The sequence below is a fragment of the Drosophila innubila genome (genome assembly GCF_004354385.1).
Source record: "Drosophila innubila isolate TH190305 chromosome 3L unlocalized genomic scaffold, UK_Dinn_1.0 0_D_3L, whole genome shotgun sequence".
Classification (NCBI taxonomy): Eukaryota; Metazoa; Arthropoda; class Insecta; order Diptera; family Drosophilidae; genus Drosophila; species Drosophila innubila.
In genome coordinates, this window is record NW_022995376.1 from 15,118,804 (window position 1) to 15,137,845 (window position 19,042).

General features: G+C 35.5%; 3 long non-coding RNA genes across 3 annotated transcripts; all 3 read right to left on the reverse strand.

The window, feature by feature from the left end:
• Positions 1–6,517: 6,517 nt before the first annotated feature.
• Positions 6,518–6,781, reverse strand: LOC117788826. Its single transcript, XR_004617799.1, has 2 exons — positions 6,694–6,781; positions 6,518–6,621 (listed from the first exon to the last, which is right to left on the reverse strand). It is a non-coding gene; the product is annotated as an uncharacterized LOC117788826 (long non-coding RNA).
• A 1,346-nt stretch (positions 6,782–8,127) lies between these two features.
• LOC117788211 lies at positions 8,128–8,391 on the reverse strand. Its single transcript, XR_004617743.1, has 2 exons — positions 8,304–8,391; positions 8,128–8,231 (listed from the first exon to the last, which is right to left on the reverse strand). It is a non-coding gene; the product is annotated as an uncharacterized LOC117788211 (long non-coding RNA).
• A 670-nt stretch (positions 8,392–9,061) lies between these two features.
• Positions 9,062–9,984, reverse strand: LOC117788082. The gene is made up of 2 exons (XR_004617721.1): positions 9,863–9,984; positions 9,062–9,790 (listed from the first exon to the last, which is right to left on the reverse strand). It is a non-coding gene; the product is annotated as an uncharacterized LOC117788082 (long non-coding RNA).
• Positions 9,985–19,042: the final 9,058 nt, after the last annotated feature.

The following is a 19,042-nucleotide window of genomic DNA, read 5'->3' on the forward strand; positions in this document are numbered from 1 at the left end:
TTCATCATCTTTTTTTGCTTTTCTTTTACCCATTTTCTTTTAGGGGGTGTATTGCAAATTTTAAACGCATGAATAGTCAGTTAGATCGCCCTGGGGCTCTCTCTATGCTTGTATGGTGAGTGTGTGTGTGTGTGGGTCGAGTTTATCTACAAGATACAGCTGGGTGGAAAATGCAGTGGATGAGCGTATGGCCAGGCATATCCGTAGCCAGATGTTTTTCACACAACAACCAGTTACATTTACATGCACTACCTTGAGGCATATTCATATATTTACTCTCCAAGTACCTGTATGCAAATGCTAGGAAGCTAAAAGATCTAGAATTGATCTGAAACTGAAAGACTTCAAGATTTGTTGTTGAAATAAGTGTTAGAAAAAATATTATTATAAAAAAAGATAATTTTACATTTTTTTATATATATTAAAATAAAGTGTATCATTATTTAATTGACATTGAATTTTTAACAAATAGTTCTCAGACTTATAAAAGTTTCAAGTTTCTTCTTTATAAGTAAATGAGTATTTAATTATTTATTTATACTTAAATTATTAAATTTTTTAAAATTATATATTTATAATTTATTAATTAATAAGTGAAATACTGACTTATTTTCATTTTATATAATAGGTAAAAATTTTTATATAATAGGTAAAAAATAATATAATGATAACTTTCAGCCAAGAATGGTTATCATTATAGTTTAATGTAGGGTATCTTACGAGTCGTTGTGCCTAGTTTCTCAAGTGTCAGCAGCCATTAACTTTGACGTTCTTCAGAAACAAAACAACATGAGTAAGAACACAAAACAACAACAACAAAGTGAATAAGCAAGTGTTGCGGAAATGATTTGACGCTGACTGCAACAAGAAGAAGGGAAAGAAGAAGAAGAAGTAGAGAGCTCCATCTCAACTTTAGTTTCAGCCTTCATCTCAGTCTTAGTCCCATTTTTAGTCTGGATATCGCTCTGGGTATTGGTAAGGTTTTTTTTTTGGGGGGACTTTCGGGTTGCGGGTTTGTGCCACACGTTTTGGTTGCATGATTGAAAAGTGTTTTGCTATAAATTCAACTTTTCTATTATCTTTATCTTATGAGCAACACGCGCTGCGCTGCGCTGCGTTGTGGCACGGCGGGTGTGGCAAAAAGTAGCTGCAACGAGCAGCGTCCATTACAGTCTCATAGAGTGGGCCGGAGTTGGAGTCTGGGGGGGATTGGGATGATTGGGGAAACTGGCAGCTGGCAACACTGCATTTGGTAGCTAAAACTGAAGCTCGAGTTGAATGTGCTGCCAGCCGCTTTCATAATTGTTTCCTCTTGCTGCTGTGGCAGGAAACACGTTGAATGGTTGCTAGCAACGGCATGGGGCACCGAATAGTGTGGCAGGAGGCAGGAGGCAGGAGTCTCAAAGCACACTTGAGGGTGCCACAACCTTTGAAGATGATGATGAACGCGCGTACACCGAAAAAAAACATATTTTAACTCTTTGAATTAATATAAATGCTCTGTATAAAATAAATAAATAAACTGCTTTTGGCTGATAAACCAGAACTGTTCACCTGAGATATTTCTAATTTAACCACTACAACATTTTTGAATTATATAAACACTGATAATAAACACACATACTTTCTAAAATTAAATTCATAGCTTTTTAACTAATAACTCCTTGTAGTTCTACAAGTATTAATGCTGATAAACTACAGTGCTACAGACCATAAAAAAATAATCTAATAAATTAAAAGATACAATATCTATATATACATTTTTATGGGATATTTATTTTAATATTTTTTCTTAATTATTTTGAAAAAATTTTACTAAGCCAATTTGATAAGCTAAATATTTTTTGGGGAATTTAAATAAGAATATGTCACTTTAGATTTTGATCAGAGTTTTTTTTTCTATTTTAACACAACTCTATTTTTAAACGTCAATTAAAATATTAATACTCTATTAAAATAATTTAGTAATTGTTGCATGCAAAATAATTATGGTAACTAAGAGAGAGAGAGAGAGAAAGAGAACTTTCATAAGTTGTTGGACTATTTTGTGCAGTGTATGCCGCAGCAGCGCCAGCTTCTTATACTTGACTACTTTAGCTACTTTTTTGCACTTGTTCGCTCTCATTCTGCTGCCCATTCCAGCTGCCTAGTCTTCGCCCAAGCCGCTCCCTCTCTCTCTCTCGCTGACTCTCTCTTACCTCTCCCCTATGCCTGCCTGCCTCCTCTTCCCTCAAAAGCATCATTCTCGTTCGTCATTATCGAGCGAACGAAACGCAGGCAAGTGAAATGTTTGCTGTCATTACTTTTTATGATCCAACAACATGATGCAGTTGCCGCTGTCGCTGCTGCCGCATGTGGCAGCTACCAGTGGGTGGTGGTGACGGGGTGGAGTGGGTCGATGGGAGCCTTACCCACTGGCAGTTAAAATATAATTTCAGGGAAAATCATCTGGCGAAGGAGACGCGAGGCGCTTGTTAAAGCGAAACATCAAAGTGAATGCCACTCCGTCTGAGAGCCAAAAGGAAACTCGGAGTAAGCCAACAGATCTACCCCTCCCATTCTTCACCCCACCCCCTACTCGCCCCTGCGACTTTTCCAAGTGGCAACCACAAGCTCAGCTGCCGTTGCGGCAGTTGTTGAAAATTAAAAACGCATTTTTCGTCCTGACAACTTCACTTAGCTACATGAGAAACTCGCCCTCCTTTATCCGATTTCCCCTTGCCCTTAACCCCTTCTTCCACTGCCCTTTTGAGCTTTTTCTTTTCCCACTTTTGCCTCTTTCCCTCCCTCTCCTTTGCCCCTTTTTTTCTGGCAATTTGTCAACCGTTTTATTGTATAATTGATTTAGCAACCGAGAAACCGTTCTTACCCCCTACCCCTATGAACTACTTCTCATTTTCTCTTAGGTCCTTTTGACAATCCGTTTAAAGTCGTTAGCTAATTAAATCGTAGTCTAAAAAAAGAAATGGATGGTTATTATTTAGCCAATCTCCTCTTATATTCTTACACTATTTAATATGATAAATGAATGCTCAACTCAAGGATACCCCGTGTTAAGGCTATGAATATATCAGAGAAAGGAGTTAAAAGTTGGATATGGTATTGAATTTTTATATACAGAAAACAAAACCAACAAAAAATCTCTCAAATCTCCATACATTTTTGGGAGATTTTCGGTTGGTTTCGATTTCTGTGGCACCCCTGAATATCTGAAAATATATAAAATTAAAAAAAACATATTACTTGTTAAGAGTATAACTTCTTTATTTATTAATTATTCATTGTGATAGTTTAAAAAAATAATAATGATAAGGAAAGGATAGCATCTAAAAAAAAACAATTTGATTTCACATATGACTAATAAGATTGTCAAATTTTAGTACAGCTAGCTCTTATATTCTTATTTTAAATAAGACTATAAGATATTTTCATTACAAATGTAACTTAAGCAGCATAAGCTCTGACATATCCGCATTAAGCACGGCAAATTTATAAAGGGTATTCAAAATTATCCACCGCATGAAAGAACTATTGGGTTCGTTTCGAGGGACGGGCGAAGAGGCGTGTCAGCGGCTTGTTTTGTGTGAGTTTTAATTAAATTAAAATTAAAACACAGCGCTAAAGTTTTAACAAGTTCGTGTCCAAAAAGTTGCCACCTTCCGCCACTCCGCTCCTTTCCTCCTTCAATCCCTCTGTTCTGGCCTGTCATGTTCAAACTGTGTGTGTGGCATGTGGCAAAAAAACCGAAATCCATTTTTAATTATTTTCACATTTATGACACCGACCAAAATTAAACAAACACTGAAATAATAATAATAAATTCATTTACCGCTTGACGTGTTCCCATTTTTTTTTGACTTTTTTACACTGTACAGCAAAAATTTGAATGCATAAAAATGGTTTACTTTGATTTTACTGTCAAATTTTTTATGGAAATATGAAATATTTTGATGATTTAAAAATATGAGCCCAAATAACAGGTTTACAGATACCCAGCAAATATATTGCAGGTATATGAGTTAAGATTTATGTTAATAGATTTCAATTCATTCATAATGTTATTAAAAAAAATATTTTTATTTATTTATTTGATATGTAGATACCCTGGACTTTAAATATCAATTACTTTATATTACTATAATAAGATGCGAAATTTTGAAACTGTTAGATTATACATGTTTTTTTTAGTTAGAATCTTTAATACAACCCTCGCTCTTAGTGCACTGTAGTGTTTGTTGTTTGTTCTAGAGATTTGAACTTTTTACGCTCGACATATCAATAAAAGCGCTGAAGCATTACCCAGCGAGTGGAAAGGGTGGAGGGGTGTGGAGGGGTTAGAGAGGATGTTGGGATTTGTTGAGGGGTCTTTGACTGCGCGGAGTTCAACGCCATTTTGTTTGCCATTGCCCAATCAGGCGCCCACACAAAGTTACTGCCACCCAAAAGACCCCCTATCCCCTCCTCCCCTAGCCCACGCCCCGTGCTCCCCATTAAACACACACACACACACACACTCACACACACACACACATAAATACATATATAGAGCGAGAACGAGAGCCACATACAAAAGCGCGAGCATTCCACTCGACGTCTCTAATTAGTAGAATTTAATCTTCACACTATGGCAACGTCAAAGAAGCCCCCCTCCTGCCACCTTCCCCTTCCACACGCTGCCACTGCTCATTATGAAAAATTTCAAATTAAAAAGGGGCAGGCAGCGGGGTAGTGAGCAGGGGAGGAAGGGGGCATATAGGGGCTGCTGCCAAGTAAAAGTTTCTCAGAAGAAGCAACGTCAGGATTTGCATAAATGCCACAACACGAATCTGCAACGTGGTGGCAGTGTGTGTGTGTGTGTATGTGTGTATATCACACATCATGATTACATAATTTAGCTATTAAAACAGCGCCAAGTTGAAGCAAGGGAGTTGAGAATCAAGCGGGAACAGAGATGGGAGATGAGAGGGAGGTAGAGGGAAAGAGAAAGGGCGTAGTTCGCGGCTTATTTATGCTTCAACACGCCAACTGGCGCAGCTTCAAAGGCTGCGATGAAGCAGTAATAAGAAAAGGGGGGGGAGGGGGAGTGAAAGATCCAAGGGGATTCAGGGATTCCAGTTGAACGGCCCACACATGTGCACTTGATTTACTCATTAGCGTTACTTTTCTCTTCATAATAGACGCTTACGAGTAACAAGAACTGCCACTGCCAGTAAACCGCAATCCCCTCCCCTCCCCTCCCCTCTCCACTCCACTCCACTCCTCTCCTTCCACTCACACCACTTGTTCCGCTTTACCTCCGCTACAGTCCCTCAACCTAATCCCCATACCTTTGCCTTTGCCTTTGCCTTTGCCTCTGCTTCTATTATCCTACTTCCTGGCGATGCGTACACATAAGCTGCTTAGGCGTATCCTTTATGAAAATGTAATTGTGCAGGCACATGTGTGTGTGTGTGTGTGCGAGTGTGTGTGTGTATATATGGGTAACCATCTAAACCCTAATAATCAAGACTATTGGATAAAATTGAATATTAGTAATATTTAGATGCGTATTTGTTATAAGCCTTCCCTTTCCCCAGCAAAGTCAACAAAATTTAACTCTTACATTTGACATACTTACAATGATATCGATAATTCCATGCCATACTTTTCACTACCATACATTGCATAGTATACTTTTTTTTATTTATTTGTTTATTTATTTGATTGCAAAAATTTTCGGTGGAAGGAATTTGTATACAATAGATTTTCTACAACTTTTTCAAATTTATTGCAATATCTCAAACTATATCAACAAATAATTATTATTTAAAAATCACGTTAAAACAGCGCCATGTTGTTAATTTACTTATGCAAGAAGTTGATGATTTTATGGTATCCTAAAAATTACGAAATTTAATTTTTATTATATTGTCAGATTCATTCTTAACCTCCAAATTGGGAGTTGTAACATTCAGTTTTTAATTTTATTTTTTCTGCTGAGCAGTTAATAAGTAAAGCCCGGTACTCTTCTAAGCAAAGTTGTGTATTGTTGATAATCTTGTCATTGAGACTTTTAATTTCCAAATCCCTCTCAATGAGAGTGGAGCTAAGTGATTTTAAATGATCTTCGTACACTTCTGTATTATTCTGTGTTATTTTGCAAGATAATAACTTATTCTGACTTTCTTTAATTTCTGTTGAGTTGTTTTTAGCTCGTCAGTTTTATTTTTAGCTTTCACACTCAGGTTTATAATTTCAGAATCCTTCTTAATGAGAGTGGAATTTAGTGTCATTATCTCATTTTGGCAACTTATTAGTTTTTGCGTATTATCAACTAAGTCCATTTTAAATTTATCACAATTCTCTGTTGTTTTCGAAATTGAAAGTAGGCTAAGCGTAAGATTTTGTTGAAAATCTTGAAGATTTTGTTGAAAATCTTGAAGATTTTTGTTCTGAGATCTCAATTCTTTGATGACAGCTTCATGTTGAGCCAATTTCTCTTTTAAATCCAATATTTCTTTTCCTTAATTCACTTTTCATTAATTCATCCTTAATTTGTCGAATATAGTCTAGCAATGGCTTGAGAACCTTATGTGTATACAATCCGCATTGTTGTTCTAGTTCCCGATTCAATATACAAGTCTGATAAGAAGGAAATGTATTCACTATTAGCAAACAGATTATAAGTTTTCCACAAGATATCTTCATTCTTACCTCAATTTCATTAGGGGGAGTTGCTAATGAAGTTCCATTTCGCTGAATAGCCAAAATAAAAATTATATAAAATATATTTCTTCTCATTTTAATTTCCAATACTGGATTCAAGCCCGATGAAAGATAGACTGACAATAGAGTGTCAATCACAGCGGTGCTCAGCTCAAAATTGACCAAATAGCATACAGCAGATAAGACTGACAAATGAGGTCAGTTCAAAATTCGCATGTGTACACGTATTGTGCAAGAGGTAGATTATTTTCATTTTAAATTTTGCATTGAATGATAAGAAATGTATGCGTACACATAAGCTGCTTAGGCGTATCCTTTATGAAAATGTAATTGTGCAGGCACATGTGTGTGTGTGTGTGTGTGCGAGTGTGTGTGTGTATATGGGTAACCATCTAAACCCTAATAATCAAGACTATTGGATAAAATTGAATATTAGTAATATTTAGATGCGTATTTGTTATAAGCCTTCCCTTTCCCCAGCAAAAGTCAACAAAATTTAACTCTTACATTTGACATACTTACAATGATATCGATAATTCCATGCCATACTTTTCACTACCATACATTGCATAGTATACTTTTTTTTATTTATTTGTTTATTTATTTGATTGCAAAAATTTTCGGTGGAAGGAATTTGTATACAATAGATTTTCTACAACTTTTTCAAATTTATTGCAATATCTCAAACTATATCAACAAATAATTATTATTTAAAAATCACGTTAAAACAGCGCCATGTTGTTAATTTACTTATGCAAGAAGTTGATGATTTTATGGTATCCTAAAAATTACGAAATTTAATTTTTATTATATTGTCAGATTCATTCTTAACCTCCAAATTGGGAGTTGTAACATTCAGTTTTAATTTTATTTTTCTGCTGAGCAGTTAATAAGTAAAGCCCGGTACTCTTCTAAGCAAAGTTGTGTATTGTTGATAATCTTGTCATTGAGACTTTTAATTTCCAAATCCCTCTCAATGAGAGTGGAGCTAAGTGATTTTAAATGATCTTCGTACACTTCTGTATTATTCTGTGTTATTTTGCAAGATAATAACTTATTCTGACTTTCTTTAATTTCTGTTGAGTTGTTTTTAGCTCGTCAGTTTTATTTTTAGCTTTCACACTCAGGTTTATAATTTCAGAATCCTTCTTAATGAGAGTGGAATTTAGTGTCATTATCTCATTTTGGCAACTTATTAGTTTTTGCGTATTATCAACTAAGTCCATTTTAAATTTATCACAATTCTCTGTTGTTTTCGAAATTGAAAGTAGGCTAAGCGTAAGATTTTGTTGAAAATCTTGAAGATTTTGTTGAAAATCTTGAAGATTTTTGTTCTGAGATCTCAATTCTTTGATGACAGCTTCATGTTGAGCCAATTTCTCTTTTAAATCCAATATTTCTTTTTCCCTTAATTCACTTTTCATTAATTCATCCTTAATTTGTCGAATATAGTCTAGCAATGGCTTGAGAACCTTATGTGTATACAATCCGCATTGTTGTTCTAGTTCCCGATTCAATATACAAGTCTGATAAGAAGGAAATGTATTCACTATTAGCAGACAGATTATAGGTTTTCCACAAGATATCTTCATTCTTACCTCAATTTCATTAGGGGGAGTTGCTAATGAAGTTCCATTTCGCTGAATAGCCAAAATAAAAATTATATAAAATATATTTCTTCTCATTTTAATTTCCAATACTGGATTCAAGCCCGATGAAAGATAGACTGACAATAGAGTGTCAATCACAGCGGTGCTCAGCTCAAAATTGACCAAATAGCATACAGCAGATAAGACTGACAAATGAGGTCAGTTCAAAATTCGCATGTGTACACGTATTGTGCAAGAGGTAGATTATTTTCATTTTAAATTTTGCATTGAATGATAAGAAATGTATGCGTACACATAAGCTGCTTAGGCGTATCCTTTATGAAAATGTAATTGTGCAGGCACATGTGTGTGTGTGTGTGTGTGCGAGTGTGTGTGTGTATATGGGTAACCATCTAAACCCTAATAATCAAGACTATTGGATAAAATTGAATATTAGTAATATTTAGATGCGTATTTGTTATAAGCCTTCCCTTTCCCCAGCAAAAGTCAACAACATTTAACTCTTACATTTGACATACTTACAATAATATCGATAATTCCATGCCATACTTTTCACTACCATACATAGCATAGTATACTTTATTTTATATATTTATTTATTTATTTGATTGCAAAAATTTTCGGTGGAAGAAATTTGTATACAATAGATTTTCTACAACTTTTTCAAATTTATTGCAATATCTCAAAATATATCAACAAAAAATTTACTTATGCAAGAAGTTGAAGATTTTATGGTATCCTAAAAATTACGAAATTAAATTTTTATTATGTTGTCAGTTTCATTATTAACCTCCAAATTGAGAGTTGTAACATTCAGTTTTTAATTTTGTTTTTTCTGCTGAGCAGTTAATAAGTAAAGCCCGGTACTCTTCTAAGCAAAGTTGTGTATTGCTGATAATCTTGTCATTGAGACTTTTAATTTCCAAATCCCTCTTAATGAGAGTGGAGCTAAGTGATTTTAAATGATCTTCGTACGGTTCTGTATTATTCTGTGTTATTTTGCAAGATAATAACTTATCCTGAGTCTCTTCTAATTTCTGTTGAGTTGTTTTCAGCTCGTCAGTTGCATTTTTAGCTTTCACACTCAGATTTATAATTTCAGAATCCTTCTTAATGAGAGTGGAATTTAGTGTCATTATCTCATTTTGGCAACTAATTAGTTTTTGCGTATTATCAACTAAGTCCATTTTAAATTTATCACAATTCTCTGTTGTTTTCGAAATTGAAAGAAGGCTAAGCGTAAAAGTTTGTTGAAAATCTTGAAGATTTTTGTTCTGAGATCTCAATTCTTTGATGACAGCTTCATTGGCTTCATGTTGAACCAATTTCTCTTTTCAATCCAGTATTTCTTTTTCCCTTAATTCACTTTTCATTAATTCATCCTTAATTTGTCCAATATAGTCTAGCAATGGCTTGAGAGCCTTATATGTATACAATCCGCATTGTTGTTCTAGTTCCCGATTCAATATACAAGTCTGATAAGAAGGAAATGTATTCACTATTAGCAGACAGATTATAGGTTTTCCACAAGATATCTTCATTCTTACCTCAATTTCATTAGGGGGAGTTGCTAATGAGGTTCCATTTCGCAGAATAGCCAAAATAAAAATTATATAAAATATATATCTTCTCATTTTAATTTCCAATACTGGATTCAAGTCCGATGAAAGATAGACTGACAACAAAGTGTCAATCACAGCGGTGCTCAGCTCAAAATTAACCAAGTAGCATACAGCAGATAAGACTGACAAATGAGGTCAGTTCAAAATTCGCATTTCTTCTTTCTCCGCTATATCAACCAATGCATGTGTACACGTATTGTGCAAGAGGTAGATTATTTTCAGTTTAAATTTTGCGTTAAATGATAAGAAATGTATGCTGTTTTAATATTAATTACATTCTGAATCAAGAGAATTCAACAAAGCTTATTACAATGTCCACGAAGTATTTACAAGTCGATCAGTCTCTCTTGCACACTCTTTATTTGTTGATTCGCTTGTTTTTTCATGATAATGTCACAATTTCATACGATGCGATTCGACTAATTTTTTTACGCCTCCAAGAAAAGAAATTAATTAACTCCCTGTATAATCTGAATAATATTTGTGTCTGCCATGAACATACGAAAGAATTGAACTGATAACAAACAAAAGGTTGGTAAGGGGAAGACTGGGGGAATGAGGGGGAGAAGGTTCCACCAGATGTTTGTAATTGAACTGAGGCGTTGTGTCTTTCACCTCACGCGCCTCGTGCTGAGGAAAATCGTTGGAAAATTGCTCAATTTTCCGTGCGAACTAAGTGAAAAAAATGAATAAATGAGAATGAGAAAAAGCATAAAGAAATTTATGCTAATTTTGAACAACTATCACAATTTAGCATCAGCTCCGCTCCGCTTCTCTTCCACTCGCGTTTCCCTTCCCCTGTCTCCCCCTTCCGTTGAATAGCTTATAACGTCAGCGTAACGAAGTAACCTAATTAATTTGTTGCACTCATTAGCAACAATTGAAAATGCCACAACCAAAAGCAGCAACAACAACAACTACTTTTCCCCCCCTTCCCATAAGACCGTCAGTCATCAGAGCTGTCAACTTAGCCCCAAAAGTTGGAAATGTTTGTTACAAATGTGGATTATTGGATGGCTTTGTATGGCCACTCAGTCCAAAACACTCCCGAAAATATGAAATGTGTGTGTAACTATGTGTGTGTGAGGCAAGGAAAATGGGCAGAAGGAGGGGGAAGGGCAGGGAAAAAACTTATTGTTATACTTTGGAGAAAAGTTGGGTACAACAGTTGTATTCGAAATACTCTACAAAAAGAAAGAAAATTAAATAAGCTAATTTACAAAGTCCTAAAATCTGTAGAAATTAAGTTCAATTATAAGATTAAAACTTTATTTGCAGAACAAAAATATTTATAAAGTATTCCAATGAATCTTCATACATCAAATAACATTTATTTAGATTAAAAGTAAGACAAAGATAGGAAAAAATGGTTTTCAAACTAAATTAAGATACATTCGAAAGAATAATCTACATTTAATTGATCTTTATGATATTATTTTGCAGAGGAAATAAATTATTATGATAAATTCGTTTGGCATTTAAAATGATATATTAGAAGTTTCTCTCTTTGATTAACACAATTTGTTAAGATTAAGAGGCTGGTACTTTACGATTAATTAAGAGACTTCCGGACAACCAATAAGCACATCAATTAAGATGAATGTATAGAATATAGAATCAATTGCAAATGTCAGCGTTTCTTTTGAGACGGATCAATTTACTGAAAGACAACTTCACTTTCGAGATTATAAAGACTGAGAATATCCGTAATGAGTGTAATACAATCGAAGCATCAATCAATCAATCAATCAATTTGCAGGCCTCAAATATTTTGTAAACCGATTGTATTGCAACTTCCTTTTCAGTGATCTGTATTTAATGATCTAAGGGTGGCAGACAGAGAAAATTTTGTAGACGGTCGAAGACAGCCGTTATTTTTCCCATCGCATTGCCAATGGACTCTATTAGGCACAAGGTGCAGGTGTAGGGCAAATGTAAATATTTATGAAAATACCAAAGAAAAAAAAAAAAGTTAACTAATTTTCGGCTTTGTTGCCGTTGACGTGTGAACCGGCGCAGGAGGGAGTGAAAGAGAAAAAGAAAATTGACCACCTCCAGCACACCTCAAACACCCTCAGCGGCCCATCACCTGCTAGTTAGCCACAGGTCACAGGTCAGCTTTGAGCTATGCGTGAGTTGGGCCTATTCAAGGCGCTGTCAGTCGTCACTCAACCGGTCCCCGTTCGGACGCATGACATTTTCGTTTTCTTCTATTTTTGTGTTATTTTATTTTTTTTTGTTTTTGTCGGTTCGTTCAAACATTACCCGATATGCAAAATCATGTGACCCGGCCACTGGAATGCCCCTGATCGCTATCTAAGCGCTAATATATGCGTGGGCCGCCGCAAAATACCTTTAGTAATGCATAATTCGAGGCACTTTTCCGGCGAGTTGCGAGCGAAGCAACCACCGGACACTGGCCACATTTCAGGGGTTTCTTTATATATATTATTGCTTTTATTTTGTTGGTAAGCCCTGGCTGGGAATATCATTTAATTAACATTTTTTCCCGCTTTCGAGGCGCAAAATAATCACGCATAGGCGTATATGTGGCACTTTGCTATATAAGGGGCATGTTGCGTCGGTACACTGTGGCCAGTTGTATTTGAAATGAAATGAAATATAAAATGGAAAAATACAATTTTATCATTTTAAATAAAAATCAAATTTAAAGTTGAGACACGCTGTTTATAATGTGATATTTTAAAGAATTAAACATACAATTTATGATTTAACATTTTGGAATTAAAATACTAAAATCATTATAGATTTTGAGTAGTATGGAAATGACTACCTAAATAGTATAGCTCACAAATTAAGGATTTTAAATTTTCGAATTGTTTTGTAGTATTAAATAAGTTACATTTTATTTTTTTAATATTTCGAATAGCTCAAGGAATTGACTGAGCTTGCAATTCCTGAAAGCCCTCTCTATTTTTAAAACAATTTTTAAATCAAAAAAGGTTTGAACATCTTTTGTTAATTTGATTGTCTATTTGTCTAGTTAATTTTAAATTAATGAAACAGGGATTAATTTAAAACCGGAACTTGTGTTTCTTGACGATTTAACAAAAAAATCTTTATCTTTATCTCAACTTACATTTTCAGACTAATTTCGTCTGTAACATTGCATATTTGCCCCAATGTGCGGCTTTTTAAGTCAGCTGTTTTACTCTATGCGTATGAGTGACCTTTCGGCGTAAGTTATGATTATGAGAACTGGAAACATTGACATTACTTAGCTCTGTTTCGGTTTGGGGCTACATAATATATATAATTGTATAGTTTTCAGCTGCTTCAAACGTCTGAGACACGCACATTCAAGCGGTAAAATTCTGGCAGAGTCAGTTGAGAGAATTTCGAAAAGTAAGGGTAACATTTGCATTTGTTAGTCGATTCTTAGGGCCAGTTGAGTTTTGCGTATCTCACGGATACGCATACGAATTATGAACCAAATTTGCATTGGAGCATTTGATTAATTGGAATGTCGTGTTATTGTTCTCTATTGTTCTCTTTCTTATGCTCATTTTCGGTCGAGTTCTTTTTAAGTGTGATATTTGTAACACTTTGCTGAGCTGAAGAACAGCGGATGCTTCTGCCCCTATGACTGCGATAAGGCTAATTAACCCATTACGCCATTATTGTGTTGCTCTCGGTGGGAGGAAGTTGGTTTTAAATCTCTTTCGCCGCTTTTTCGCTTCTTTTTTCTATGCGTTTTGGGCCGTCGCACACGTGTTTCGCATTGTCGACTTACAAATCTACGCAATAAATTTCAATTTTGTGCCCTAATGGATCCTCCAAAAGTGGCCAATTAATTTGGCCAACTGAATAGGCCGCAATTAGCGCAACATACCCAACCCAAAATTTGGGGCCCTTCATGTATCTTAGGTAGTAGCGAAAAAAAAGTTAAATATACATTTTATACTCATTCCTATGACAGCATATAAAATATAATCAGCAGCGTGACCAAATCCGGTATTTTTAATGGTATTGTTGTTGTTTTTGTGTAAGATTTTTTAGTTAAATAAATCTTAAAGGTTGTCTTTTAAGAAGAATATGATCTTTCTTGCTTATGGTTTTGCGCTATTACTTTAAGTAAATTTTTAGAAAAGCAAGACATTTAAATATCTGAAGCCTTTAAATAGAAATTCTCTCCTTGATTCAATCTCCATTAACAGTGTCGCAATGAAAACAATTAAATGTTGCTAAAACTTTTGCTAACTGTGCGACAATTTGCAAGTTAATTTCTTGAGCTTACTTCCTGCATCATTCCCGGCACCTGTCCCATCTTCCAGACCAAATGAAGCTACTGGGAATTTATGTATCTAATACTTGGACCAAGGGACAAGGCATTACTTTCAATTCGCATGTTAGTCTGGTGTGGGATGGAGAAATGCTTTTTGGTCTCTTTGGTTAACAAGACAAATGCAATTTTAACAGCGACAAGGACAACATTTGTAAGCCCATTGATTAATTTGAAATTTATGAAGCGGTCGTTACTTTTGCTCTCCTGTCACGCAGTTTTCGCTGTTCCACGGCTCATATACATTTTAATTAAACGCCGCACCGGAATAACCATGGCGGGAGGAGAGCTACTGAGATGCATACTTGACAATTTCATGTTAATCCCGGTCACGGAGTCAGCCCGATCCTATAGACCACATTTTGGCCGAGTCCCATAATCGTAAACATTGAGCGTGCGCAAAACTGGCATAAATATCATTTGAATAACGAGAAGAGGGAGAAGAGGGAGGGGAAAAGCAGCTGCCATTCTAGCTATTTTATAGCTAGACTTAGATACTTTAAGGAAGGAAATTAACTAAGAATCTGAATTAAAATGAATAGACTAATTTTTCAGACTGCCCGACTTTTTCAAATACTTAAGAAAGTCAATAAATTTACTAATAAAAATAGAATTATTTAATGTCATTATTTAATGTATAGTTACTCTAAATTCCATTTTGTTAGTTGTGAAAATTTTAGCGATACAGCCAAATTTTTATATACATTTTTGAAATATTTTTGGAATCCAGAAAATATTATTAACGAATAACAGTTTTTTTTAATTACTTACCAAAAAGCATAAACTACCTTTTTTTTATCATAAACCAAATATAAAATTTTTAAAATACTAAACTTATTTAAAAATTTTTTTATACATTATTAGATATTTTCAAATTAATAATTTTAGCCTAAAATTTTAGGCCTTCAACTTTGCTCAACACTGACTAGTAGGCCGGATGTTACGCTTCCGCATACCAAAAACTCTGTCCAGGATTTCAGTATTTGAACTTGCGATTCTCTCTCTCTCTCTCTCTCTATCTTTTGGTCGCTGTCTCTGTCTTTTGGCCACATTCGAACATGCGACTTAATTACGCGTGCCAAGCCGAGCGGCTTTTGTTATTATCATTCAGTCAGACGGTGCTACCCTGTAGCGTAGCATACCGACTATACCCGGTACTATGCTACCACAGTCCTACCTCCGTTTGGTTGATGATAATGTTTTGGACGAGGCATTGGCTGCGCTTAATGAATTTATTTGTTACGCATGGCGTAGTTTGAATTGGCGTCCACACACACACACACACACACCACACACACACACATACAGACAAAGAGAATCAGCATCAGTACCACCGAGTCCTTCATTGTCCTGCATGGCCTTAATGAAATCCATTATTACGAAAGCCATTTTCATTCCTTTCACACACACTCTCGCACAAAGTAAATACACTTATTACGCAAAAGTGTTGTGCGCCCGCCCGAACAAGGACCAAGGACATGAACTCTCCCCTTCCATGAGGCATTAAACGCAGCAGGACCTGAATATTACGCACAATGCGTTGAGGGTTAGCGTGAAAACAGAAAACAGAAAGCAGAAAACAGAAAACAGAGAAGAGAAATTATTTCTCGTACGATAGCCATGCGATAATGATACCCAAGTATGAACTGGTCTAAAGCGGCGTCAATTGCCCCGTTTTAGAGATGCAAATAGCACGCCCTTTGTTACCGAATGTATCTGGTAACGAAGAGGTGGGGAAGTTAACACTCGGATCGCATTCAATTAACAGGAAACGTAACCCGCATAAAGCCCATCTGACTTTTATCCCATGTGCAATCAATAGGAAAAGTACTTCAAATTTGCAAATCAAAGGAGTGAGCATTCGGTTCAAAATATGGGTTATTCCAGAGTCAATAGCTACACATGGATAGCAGTATCGGAAAGCTAATAGCAAGCACGATTAAAATTTTTATTATAACAATTATATGTTGATATTTACTAAGAAATTTTTAAAAAATGAATACTGATATCTTTTGATATTTTTTAACTTTTGTTAAGACTATTAAAAAATATTCAAATAAGAAAAAAAATTGTTGTTTGTAAATTAAATATTTTATTTTAGGTTTCTATTATTAAAATAAAAATTTAAGTAATTAAAAGTGGAAATTGAATTTTATTTTATAATTTGTATAATAAAAAATCAAAGTTAGAGTTTTGGCTAGTTCTTAAAGTAAAAATTGATTCTATTTCTTTGATTTTGAAATAAAAGTTAAAATTAAATTAAAGTATTATTAATAATATGCATTACAAAAATCAAGAATTTTTTAAGCACAAATGTATCCTGTTTCAGGACACGCCATAAACAAAAGTATAAAAGTAAAAATAATAAGACCAGACCTTCCCTAAAAGTTTTCTGACGCATCCCAAAAGTATTCCAGTCACATTGCCTGCTATCTGTAAAGTATTGTTTCTCTACAATCTAAAATGGTTGTATACTGAATTGGACTCAATGATGTCCAAGTTGAAGGGATCGTTACTCTTTTTTCGCAGTTTTCCCCTATTTCACTTGGTTTACTCATCAAAGTTTCAATTTAGAACTCAAGACTCGATGTTTACTTTGCTACTTTAGTACTTAAAGCAATCTTTGGACTGTGAATGGGCGCGAGAGCTACCCCCTTAGATGAATAAGGAACCGCAAGTTCGCAAGGGGAGGGTCGCAACTTTTTCATTACCCATGGCGCATCCTTCCTTCCTATTCACTGGCACAACTCTATCATTAAAACTTAAATGACCTTCCTGTCGACACAGGACAGAATGACGATGACTTTTACGATGTTGCTGCTTTTTGGGCTGCCTTCAAAAGTTTGACTCCTGATATCACACCAAGACCATTGAAGCATTGAAGCATTCAACCATTCATTCATTCATTCATTCCTTCATTCAGTCCTTCATTCAATCTCGCACCCTCTTGTGCAGTCGCAGGCTCCCGTCGTGTCAGCTGCTCATGACATTATATTACCGGCCAGGCAGGATTGTATCTATAACTATCTCAAGCTGTATCTTGATACGCAATAAATGCTTTCTATTTAATGAGTTTGCTCTCACTCCCACTCTCTCTCTCCCTCTCTCTCTCTCTCTCTCTCTCTCTCTCTATCGCTTTGTGCGGAAGTTACGGAGAAGAAGAAAACAGTTTCTTCTAACCGACGAAATTTACATGTTCCCAGCTTATAGATACTATTTATGGGTTACCAAAGCGCCTTGCGTGGCTCTTTAATTGCCAAAAGGAGCAGGATTCATAGATGGAACTGGAACTAGCTCTAGTTATGGAGTAGGGGAGCAGTACTCAACATATGTCTGACCTAATGGAGGGTTGTCGGTTTCCTACGACTCATTTATCATGTGTCAAAATGTTTAACTAAATGGCACTTTGCCGAAAAAGTTTCGACCGGTTGCTAGTGGGGAAACAGGGTGTCGGTGTTTGCTAAGTAGTTACTTTTAATAGTTATCCTACTGCTGTCCAACATAAATAACTCGTCTCGTCTTGTCCTGCCTTCCTCTATCCCGTTTCAACCCAAGTGCTAACCATCTTTGAGAGACTTTTCGGTACGCCTGTTGGCAGCGTGATGAATGAGCCGCCTAGAAGCCTTCGGACATAATTATATGCAGACCCCCAAATGGTTAACACATGAAGATGACCGCAAAATGTCTTAATCGGGCGTGTTTCGACTTAATACCGCCCTCTCTTCGCCCCATCTACTATCTGACCTCGTCCTAGCATTGCGTGTGAGAAGGTTTCCTTTACTACTGATAATCTAACTTTATCAAATGCGGCTAAATGCAGGACCAACAAACAGAGCTACGAACACTTCCAAAAGGTTCAATTTGATGTAAATTTATGGACTTGAGGTTTGCTAATCGCTAAAAAGAGATTTAATTACTGTGTAGGCTTCCACATGGTTAGAGATTTTACACTTGTTATAAGATAATTTATGTCTAAATTTTGCTTGGCCTAAACATATTCCATACATAGATACTCAATCTTTCTAGTTTATTTTTCCCAATCCATAAAATCTTTAAATGCTTACTTGACATAAGATATCTATTTAATCAGGTTAACATTCTATTTAATTACCGAACTCTTTCAACCTTTCTTATTATTTTTTAAATAATTTAGATTATAAAAAATTAATGTCCCATAGTTATTAACAACAACAAAAAAATAGATAAAACAATAAAACATATAACAATAAGGAAGACTTAATACACTTAAGAACAAACTATTTTCATAATAAAGAAATTATTCTTAGGGACTTCTAAGCACGTTTGATAACCATGAAAAAATAAACAAATGTGAGTGTAAAAAATAAAAAGTAAAGCAACGAAGCTAATTATAGTAAGTAAATCGCAAGAGGTTTAGGTATCGGTTTCGGGGTCGGGAGCTGTCTATGGGTATTATGTTTATCAGATGTGCATTCATTCGAATGCACTTCCTTCGGGCGCACTCAACGGCGACTTCCCGTTAGCAGAGCAACTGCATCAGATACGCATCAGTTGAAAAACTAAATAAGTAAATAAATAAACACTCGCTCGAGCGATTGCAATTGCCAATTTCCTCCCCAACTCCCCCTTCCCCCTCTTGACCCGGCTTAAGGAAGTGCATTTTGAAAAGCGCGACAGCTGCGTTTCTTATCCGACAGGCCAAACAATCGGATGGCTGGAGAGCGATAAACGATAAACGATAGACGAAAGACTATGCATAATTGAAATGTACAAAAACAACAAAGCTCCTTCAAACAGCAGGCGAGTGGGCGGTCGGCAAGCAA